The sequence below is a fragment of the Hydra viridissima genome, unplaced genomic scaffold (assembly GCF_058129835.1).
Source record: "Hydra viridissima isolate aposymbiotic clone 2 unplaced genomic scaffold, HvirCarnegie_v1 scaffold_14, whole genome shotgun sequence".
Classification (NCBI taxonomy): Eukaryota; Metazoa; Cnidaria; class Hydrozoa; order Anthoathecata; family Hydridae; genus Hydra; species Hydra viridissima.
The window spans coordinates 2,292,869-2,300,866 of NW_028324313.1; the positions used below are offsets into that span (position 1 = coordinate 2,292,869).

Below are 7,998 nucleotides of genomic sequence, written 5' to 3' on the forward strand. Positions count from 1 at the left end.
TTTGTGTTCTGGTTTCCAGATGGGTCCCGTATGGTTGAAAAATTAAGCAAAAATAATAATATGGGCCGCATGTGGTGATTATAAGGGCTAAGAAAACTGGGATTTTTACGGGTTTCCCATTAGGGACCCATCTGGTGAAAGTAATATGCGGAAAAATCTATGCAATCAGACCATTATCGCCATTTGCAACTTACCTTGTGCAAAAAAAGTTTTTACAATATAACGTATAAATTAAAGTTATAATCGTTTTCTCGTTTTATGTTTTTTATGAAACTCTATGTAAAAAGCTGTTGTAACTATTTTTATTTAATACATAAATTTTTCTCTTTTTCTTTCTTTAGTAAAAAGTTGAAAATTTTACAAAGTTTTACATGCAATTTGAGCAATAAATACTTTAAAGAATTCATTAATATTTACGTTTATGAAAAGTAACGCCACAAGGAAATGCATATAATATTATAAAGTTGATGTGAGGGTTTTCATTATTGTCTTACTTCCTTGTGGCATATATTCTTAGAATCATGAATGGGTTTTGAAGACCATTGAACATTTTTCTGTAAAACCAAAAGTACAATTTAGTAATATTTCATTCCTATATTAAGGAGATTGCAGAGTATGGGTTTTTTCTATTTTCGTTTACATTTTGTAGCAAAGTAACTTACTGTGTAATTTCTGTACTGTGTTACTGAGTAAGATGTTGTATGCAAATGTTGCATTCGATGAAGAAAACAATACAGATTACGTACCACTAATTTGGTTAGTGAATGCTATGAGTGAAAATGTGTTATCAATAATTTCCTCTAGAAAATCTACAGATTTTTATTGGCCTTGCTGGACAAATATGAAAAAAATAGACTTAGCTAAATCAATATGTCAAGAACCTGAGGTTGGATGGCTTAGGTTTTCAGGAAGAATTTTGTCAACTGCAGGTAGTTTATATAATATTCTCAAAGATATTAAAGTAATAATTTTGATAATTTTTTATAAATTTATCTAAGCATTTAATCATAATTATTGAAATTTGAAAATGAAATTTTGATACATCAATAATTATCATAAGTACTTTTTAAAATTTAGACACAGAATCTGAAGCAAAAGAAAAATGCAGATATGCAGAAGATACCTAAAATGTTGATGAAGTATATCAAAACCAAAAAAGTAGGTATATAAAGTTACTTAATTTTAATTTAACATACAAAGGATGTTTATGTTAGTGTTACTCCGCTTATGTTTATGTTACTGGCTTAAAACTTGTACATTTATGAATCATTAAACTTTAAAAAAAAAACAATAATACTTTTGATATTTTGCCAATCGTTTAGAGATAATCAAGAAAAGCCTTTTGAGAAAAGTGAGTAAGATATTGTTTTAATATTTGTTTTAATAACTGTTATCTATTATAATGTTAGGTTCCAATTAAATATTTGTCATTTAAACATTGCATAAAAATTTTTACGCATGTTATAGGGCTGATAAATATTGTATGTATATATATATATATATATATATATATATATATATATATATATATATATATATATATATATATATATATATATATATATATATATATTAGATTTGTCAGTGAACTTGCATGAAGCCTATCAAAGAGATGACAAATGCTTCATCAATAGTATCGCTGACTGAATTGAATGTAGCAGAATCTTTAGGTATGTGTTCATAACTTGTATTGGTAATATTATATTTTTATGAATTCTTTATGAGACATAATTTTTATCTATTATGGTACATATAAGATTTTTTTGCCAAAAATTTGTAACAAGAATCTTTAAAGCCATTTGTAAAGGATTGGAACAAATTGAAGATACTCAAAAGTTTCACTCTAAAATGATACAAAATATTTTGCTAAATTTAAACATAGAAAGAGGCATGAATTCACCTGAGCTACCGGAAGGTTTACAATTTCCAGCAACTACAATTGAAGAACTGGATATGGTTCAAGAAATATTAACTGATGTTAATGCTCAAAAGATTTTGGTTTGTGTTTAGACAAATCTATTTTAGTGGGGGACCGAAGTACCAAAAAAACCTAAAATACTTTTTAATTCTTAGTGAGAAAAATTATATGAGTTCCTTTTGAAAAAATCAAGTGGGCCTTTGTCCCCACCCCCACCCCTATATATATATATATATATATATATATATATATATATATATATATATATATATATATATATATATATATATACATTTTTATATATTTATTTATTTAAAAATATATACAATATCAATATAAAATCATAATTTATTTATCAGTAACTAAAGGAATGTTATACATTTACTATCACAACAATTTTTTTATCTGAAAAGTGTTGAGTAGAGAGTTTTGTAATATATTAAATGAATAAAACCAGGTATGTTACCTATAAAGTTTCAGACTAACAGTTAAATTCCATTTTTTACAGCTTATATTGAAACAAGAAAAAGCTTCGAAACGAGAATAAAACGATGGAAAAGCTTCCAATTCGCGAAACAACCGTGAAATCAGATGATACGCGATTAAAGAATGGTTAAAAATTCTCTCAATTTTGACATTGTAATTTTAATTGTTATTTTGTTTGAAACAAACAGTCAAATCATATACAGTTTTATTTTATCTGTAAATTATAAACGTAGTTTTGCAAGATTTGCAATTGGCAAACTTTGTGGGAACTATACGGGATACCCAGCGGGCATACCCATATGGGCCCCATATGGAAACCGCGGCCAAGATCCGGCGGGTTCCCGATGGATTTCCCCATGTGGGTCCCAGTTGCAAACCCAAATGGGCCCCTTACGGTTTTAAAGTACGGGATTTGACTGGGACCCATACGGGATACCCAGCAAGCATGCCCATATGGGCCCCATATGGAAACCGCGGCCAAGATCCGACGGGATACCGTTGGTCTTCCCATACGGGACCCAGTTGCGGCCCCGTATGGGCCCCGTACGGTACCCGTCTGTCAATGTTGGCTGGGATATTAGCTCAATATATAGTCAGTTTTTGAATAGCATTATCGGTTAACAAATTTTTTGTGGTTGAGACCAACGAAAATAGTTCGCTTTATTCTTACTTGGAATTTCATGTTTCCACAACCGCAAACGCACTAAGGGCAACTTTACAGACGAAAAACAAATTTCTTTTACCAGTTCACAATATATACACACCTCCAAATTAGTTTTTTTATCATTCATGTAATGTTTAAATTTCACGGCTTTAAAATCACCAATTAACAACGTCGTATATTCCTATATATAGGGAAAAGGCGGTTCTGGCGCATTGACCCTTCCCATACTTAAGGATGCATAAAAAATGGTGAACACTTCATATCATGTTCTTGGACAAAACCAATACTTAAGAGTCGTCTTTAAAAATCAAGAAGAAGTATAAAAATAATCATGCTATTTCTATACCAGTTCTTCAAGATGCCTGTTCTTCGCTTGGTTTATTGCCTTGTTTTGTAGTGACCGATGGCAAGTGTGTGAATTCCGTCTTCTAAGATGAATCTTTTGTCGTCGTTAGCGCTGAGTGTTGATTTCTTCGGTGTAGACATCGTGATGACGTGATCGGAAGACGTTCATGGTGGTGAGTTTTTCTTGTTTAGTCATTAAGCAGTCGTAGTAGTCTTGATGAGTGACGTGGTTTTTAACAATGCACTTCTTAACACCTTTGCATTTTTTATGTTCTTGATCATCTATTTCTTCAGGGATGTAGTAAGAGTAGAGCTTGGGTCGAAGACCAACAAACTGCGTGATTTGCTTTCCACCGGTTTCATCTTTGAACTTGCCAATAATCTTTTTATTTTCGCCTACTTTGAATCCAGCGTTTTGAATGGCGGGATGATCTTTAGGAAAGTCGCTCGTGTCAAATTTTTCAAGTACGTCATCAGCAATGTCTTGATAAAAATCATCTGTTTTGATTTCGTAAATGAGCGAGTCAGTGTCGGTCATGAGTAGTTTTGCACGATCGTCGTATTTAGGCTTGATGTAGTCATAGTGGTGTTCAAACATGAGAGTTTTGCTCAAATCGAGGATGCTCATTCCCAAGTAAACGGGTTTGTCGTAAGTGACTTGTGTTTTCTTCATATGAATTGCGATGAGTTTTTCATCAAAAATGGTGTACCGATCATATCGAGGGCTTTTGGATAATTTTAAGACTTCTTTTTTAGTGGTGACCAGTTTAATACCGACATGCTTTAGAATATTTTCCATGGTTTTTCCAAACACGGAGTTGTTCATGAGTTTAAAGAATTCTTTTTCAAAGTCGTTTTTAGCGACTTTTCTTTTATTGGTGTTGAGGTCGATGTATTTTTTCATGAAAGGTTCTTCTTCAAAGGTGATTCCTCGATGAATTTTGGTGATAACTAAACCCAATCGTTCATAGAGTTTTAGGTTTTCGTGATGAACGACGTATTTTTCTTTGTTGTTTAAATTGGGAACGAGCTTATCCACTTTTCCAATGGTCAGTCTTTCAGGAGCCAAAGGGTAGTCGTTGTGAAAATCGTGAAGCTCTTCAGGATATCTTAAATCAACTTCCAAAATGCACGGCATGCTACGCCAATTTTCAACATCAGTCATCCATCTAAATCCTCTAACGGGAAGAGGTTTGCTCATGGCCTACCCATAAAGGTTATTAGCGTCTAAGTACTGAATGAATTTCGATGGTTGTGAAGGATCATAGTTTTTCATGTATTTGTTATTAGCGTTTCCAAGTCGGTTTGACATCATGCATATTCCGCCGCGTATTCCTTTTCGGATCATGTTGAGCATATCAATATCGGTTATTAATTCCAATTTAATTTTAGTTCCCTTTAACATGGCGTCCCAAGCCAAACCAGGAGAGGTGTAATACCAAAGAGGGTCTAGACCATAATTTTCTATGCAAGTGTCTCTGAAATTTTCAAAGACATCAGCTAAAATGAGCACGTCTGAAATATTATATAAATCGTGATAATCTTTAAACGTTTTGCATCCAAATACGTTCCAAACGTTTTGCGCATGCGCGTAGTCTTCATCGCTGATGTGTTTATCGTCTAGTTTAGAGTAAAAGGCTTCTTTGGGTGGCAATTGTGTTTCAGAGAATTTTTTAATGGAGTCCACCCATTCGTAAGGGTAAACACCTTTTCTTAATAGCAAATCTCGTTTTGCTCCGCTGTGGAATGAATTTAAGTTTTTGCACATGATGTCTCCTTTTTTAGATCTTCTATGAGCGCAATCTTCACAATTGTCTTTACATTTGCATTTTTTACCTTTCTTAACCATACAGTCCTTTTTGCATGTTTTTGGATCTAATTTTGAGCACTCCTTACACAAATCTTTAACAAGGTTGTCAGTTAAATCTTTTAAAGGGCTTGACATGAACCTGTAGCTGTCAACGAACCGTAAATCTCTATACACTATTTTTGGTTTACCTTTCTTATCAATAGAATCTCTCACTTTGATGCTTTTTGTGAAGCTGATATATTTTTCTTCATTGTTGGGTATACAAGTGACCTTTCTTTTTTTTCCACCTAATCTCTTGATGAACAAATGGCTGTCATAGCCAGACAAGTTATGAAAGACAACGGGAATAAATTTTGGAATTTTATAATCCAAGTTGCATTTCTTATGAGCAGCACCACGGTACTTTCCAGTCAAATGGCAGTGATCCCATACTTTATCACCGTTAAGATCTTTTTTGCAAATATGGCATTCGGTTGCAGATTCATAATCTTTCTCATCCTCATTAGTCTCTATTCTCTTATTTTTCCATTGTTCTTGCCGTGAATAACTATCGTCACAAATCTTTATAAAGTTAGCTTCAAGCATGGTAACAAATTTTTGGGCCACGTCGTCATCATCACTTTCTGCTGTATACGTTTCAAGCTTTCCCTTGTAAATGGTTTCGTCGTAGCATTTGATATAATAGACGATGGAGCTTGGAACATGCTTTTGACATTTTTTGGTATATGACTCTTTATTATTATACTCAGTGTTGTCATCGATAGGTTTGATGAAACTTTCAAAGTCGGCATAGACGCAGTACGGAACTCTCATACTATTCTTGTAGTTTTTAAACTCAAGGGTCGACCCTTCTTTTGGAAGATCGATTCTCATAGGCGCGTTATCATAGCAGTATTTTCGATGAATTTGGAGCTTTTCTTCTTGGTCATAGCCGTGCATGCACCTTCTGCAAAAATATCTTTTATGTTGATGTTTTGATGCTGAAGAAAGAGCAAACCGACTGAAATTTTTAATGAGGCAATAATGGCTGTTTTCTTCGTTTGAAATATACAACAAATCAACACAGTGCTTTCGATCATGAAATTTGGTATTTGCATAGGTTGAGGTTTATTCATTTCGTAGTGAAAGACGTTCACGCTGATGTCAGGATTATTTTTCTCAAACTTTTCGACTTGAGTCACCTTTAAAGGAAACTCCATTCCTTCCCAATTCAACTCTTCTGATTTTAAAATAAGATCATTGTCAATTCTTTCATTGTCTCTATTTTTAAGATTCAGCGCCCTGGTGACAGACCATTTAAAGCATTGGTTGTCCTTGTTTACCATGTTGATGATCGCCTTTTTGTCTTTTAGCTCTTTAGACAGCTCCATGTAGGAAGAACCCTTGAAAGGTTCATAATCGATAAATCTGATATCCATTCTTAAAATCTTCGACAAGACGCAATTGGATCCCATCTTGTTGTAATTAGCGCTTCGCTCCAAGATTTTTTCTTCCATTTGACTCAACCGTTCTTACATCTGTACCCTCCAATATAATTTTCAAGTTGGATGAAAAGTGAGCCATCTGAGTAGTCTCTTCACCTGTTAAGATGCTTACGCGAGTCATTTCACAGATTAAAACAATTCTTACCTTTGTGTCTCTTTCTCCTGCTATGGTTTGAATGACCGACTCTCTCACCAAGTTTAAAAAAGGAACAATGTCTTGGTATCGAGAAGAAGGTGTGTAAGAAAATAGTCTAGCAGCACGCTCTGCAGAATGTTCAGTCATTTTAAACTTTACTGTAAATGGTTTTGGCGCGAGAGGTTTATACACTGTTTTTAATACAAGTGATTTGATAGACTGTATCTTTTCATCGATTTGTTTCAATGATTCGTTTACATTCTCCTTGACTACTTCAGGAACGTAAGGATCTATCCATTCTTTAATATCATTATACTTATTTGCAACATATGACGTCACACTTTTTACAGCTGCCGTCAGACTTGAAAAAAATGAAGGTTTCGTTGGAATGACTGGTTTTGGTGTCATGACAGGCGATGAATCTAAAACCTGCTCATCAAGGATGTGATTTGAAGCGATGACAGGTCTTTGAATATTAGGATTTTGCAAATGAATTGGTTTCGGAGCAATAGGAGGTTTTACCACAGGTCTTGGTGGAATGAACAATGGTTTAGGAGCAATGACAGGTTTCGGAGCGATGGGTGGTTTTATCGCTGCGGAAGGTTTGACAACAAACTGCACTTTTGTCGGCTTTATTGAAACTTTTGTCGGTTTTACAGAAACTTTTACAGGTGGTTGAACAAACCTAACCACTGTAGGACTATCATTAACAGGGAAAGGTCTCGCCTCAGTCGTTCGTCTACGAGGAGCAGGACCATACCCAATGATGGGTCTTGTTGTTTTAATAGCCTCAACAAGCTCTTCCCTAGTCATTCTGGTATATCCTTTTATCGCTCTTTCTTTAGCATCCCTTCTTAATGATGCCATTGATACTTTTCGATCTTTAACAGTTTTACTTTCCATTTTTATTACGGAAAGATTTTTGTTTAAGCTGCTTTCAATTTTTCGCTCTTTGGAGGTAGTTTTTGCTTTTTGCTTTTTAGCATCAGTTTTATCACCCATTTTATTAATGGAAAGAAAATTTTTTTCGATGCATTCAAGTTTTCGCTCTTTAGCAATTAATTCTGGTTTTGAAGAATAGATACTCATTTTTATTATACTAAGATTTTCTTTAAGTCAATTCAATTTTTTTAAATCTTGGCACACTTTCAGCAT

The 7,998-nt window shown here is 33.9% G+C and overlaps 1 pseudogene across 1 annotated transcript; it reads left to right on the plus strand.

Moving 5' to 3' along the window:
* The first annotated feature begins 332 nt into the window (after positions 1 to 332).
* LOC149878790 (uncharacterized) lies at positions 333 to 2,600 on the plus strand (annotated as a pseudogene). Its single transcript, XR_016446973.1, has 5 exons — positions 333 to 929; positions 1,078 to 1,158; positions 1,577 to 1,674; positions 1,785 to 1,998; positions 2,427 to 2,600. The product of XR_016446973.1 is annotated as an uncharacterized LOC149878790 (transcript).
* Positions 2,601 to 7,998: the final 5,398 nt, after the last annotated feature.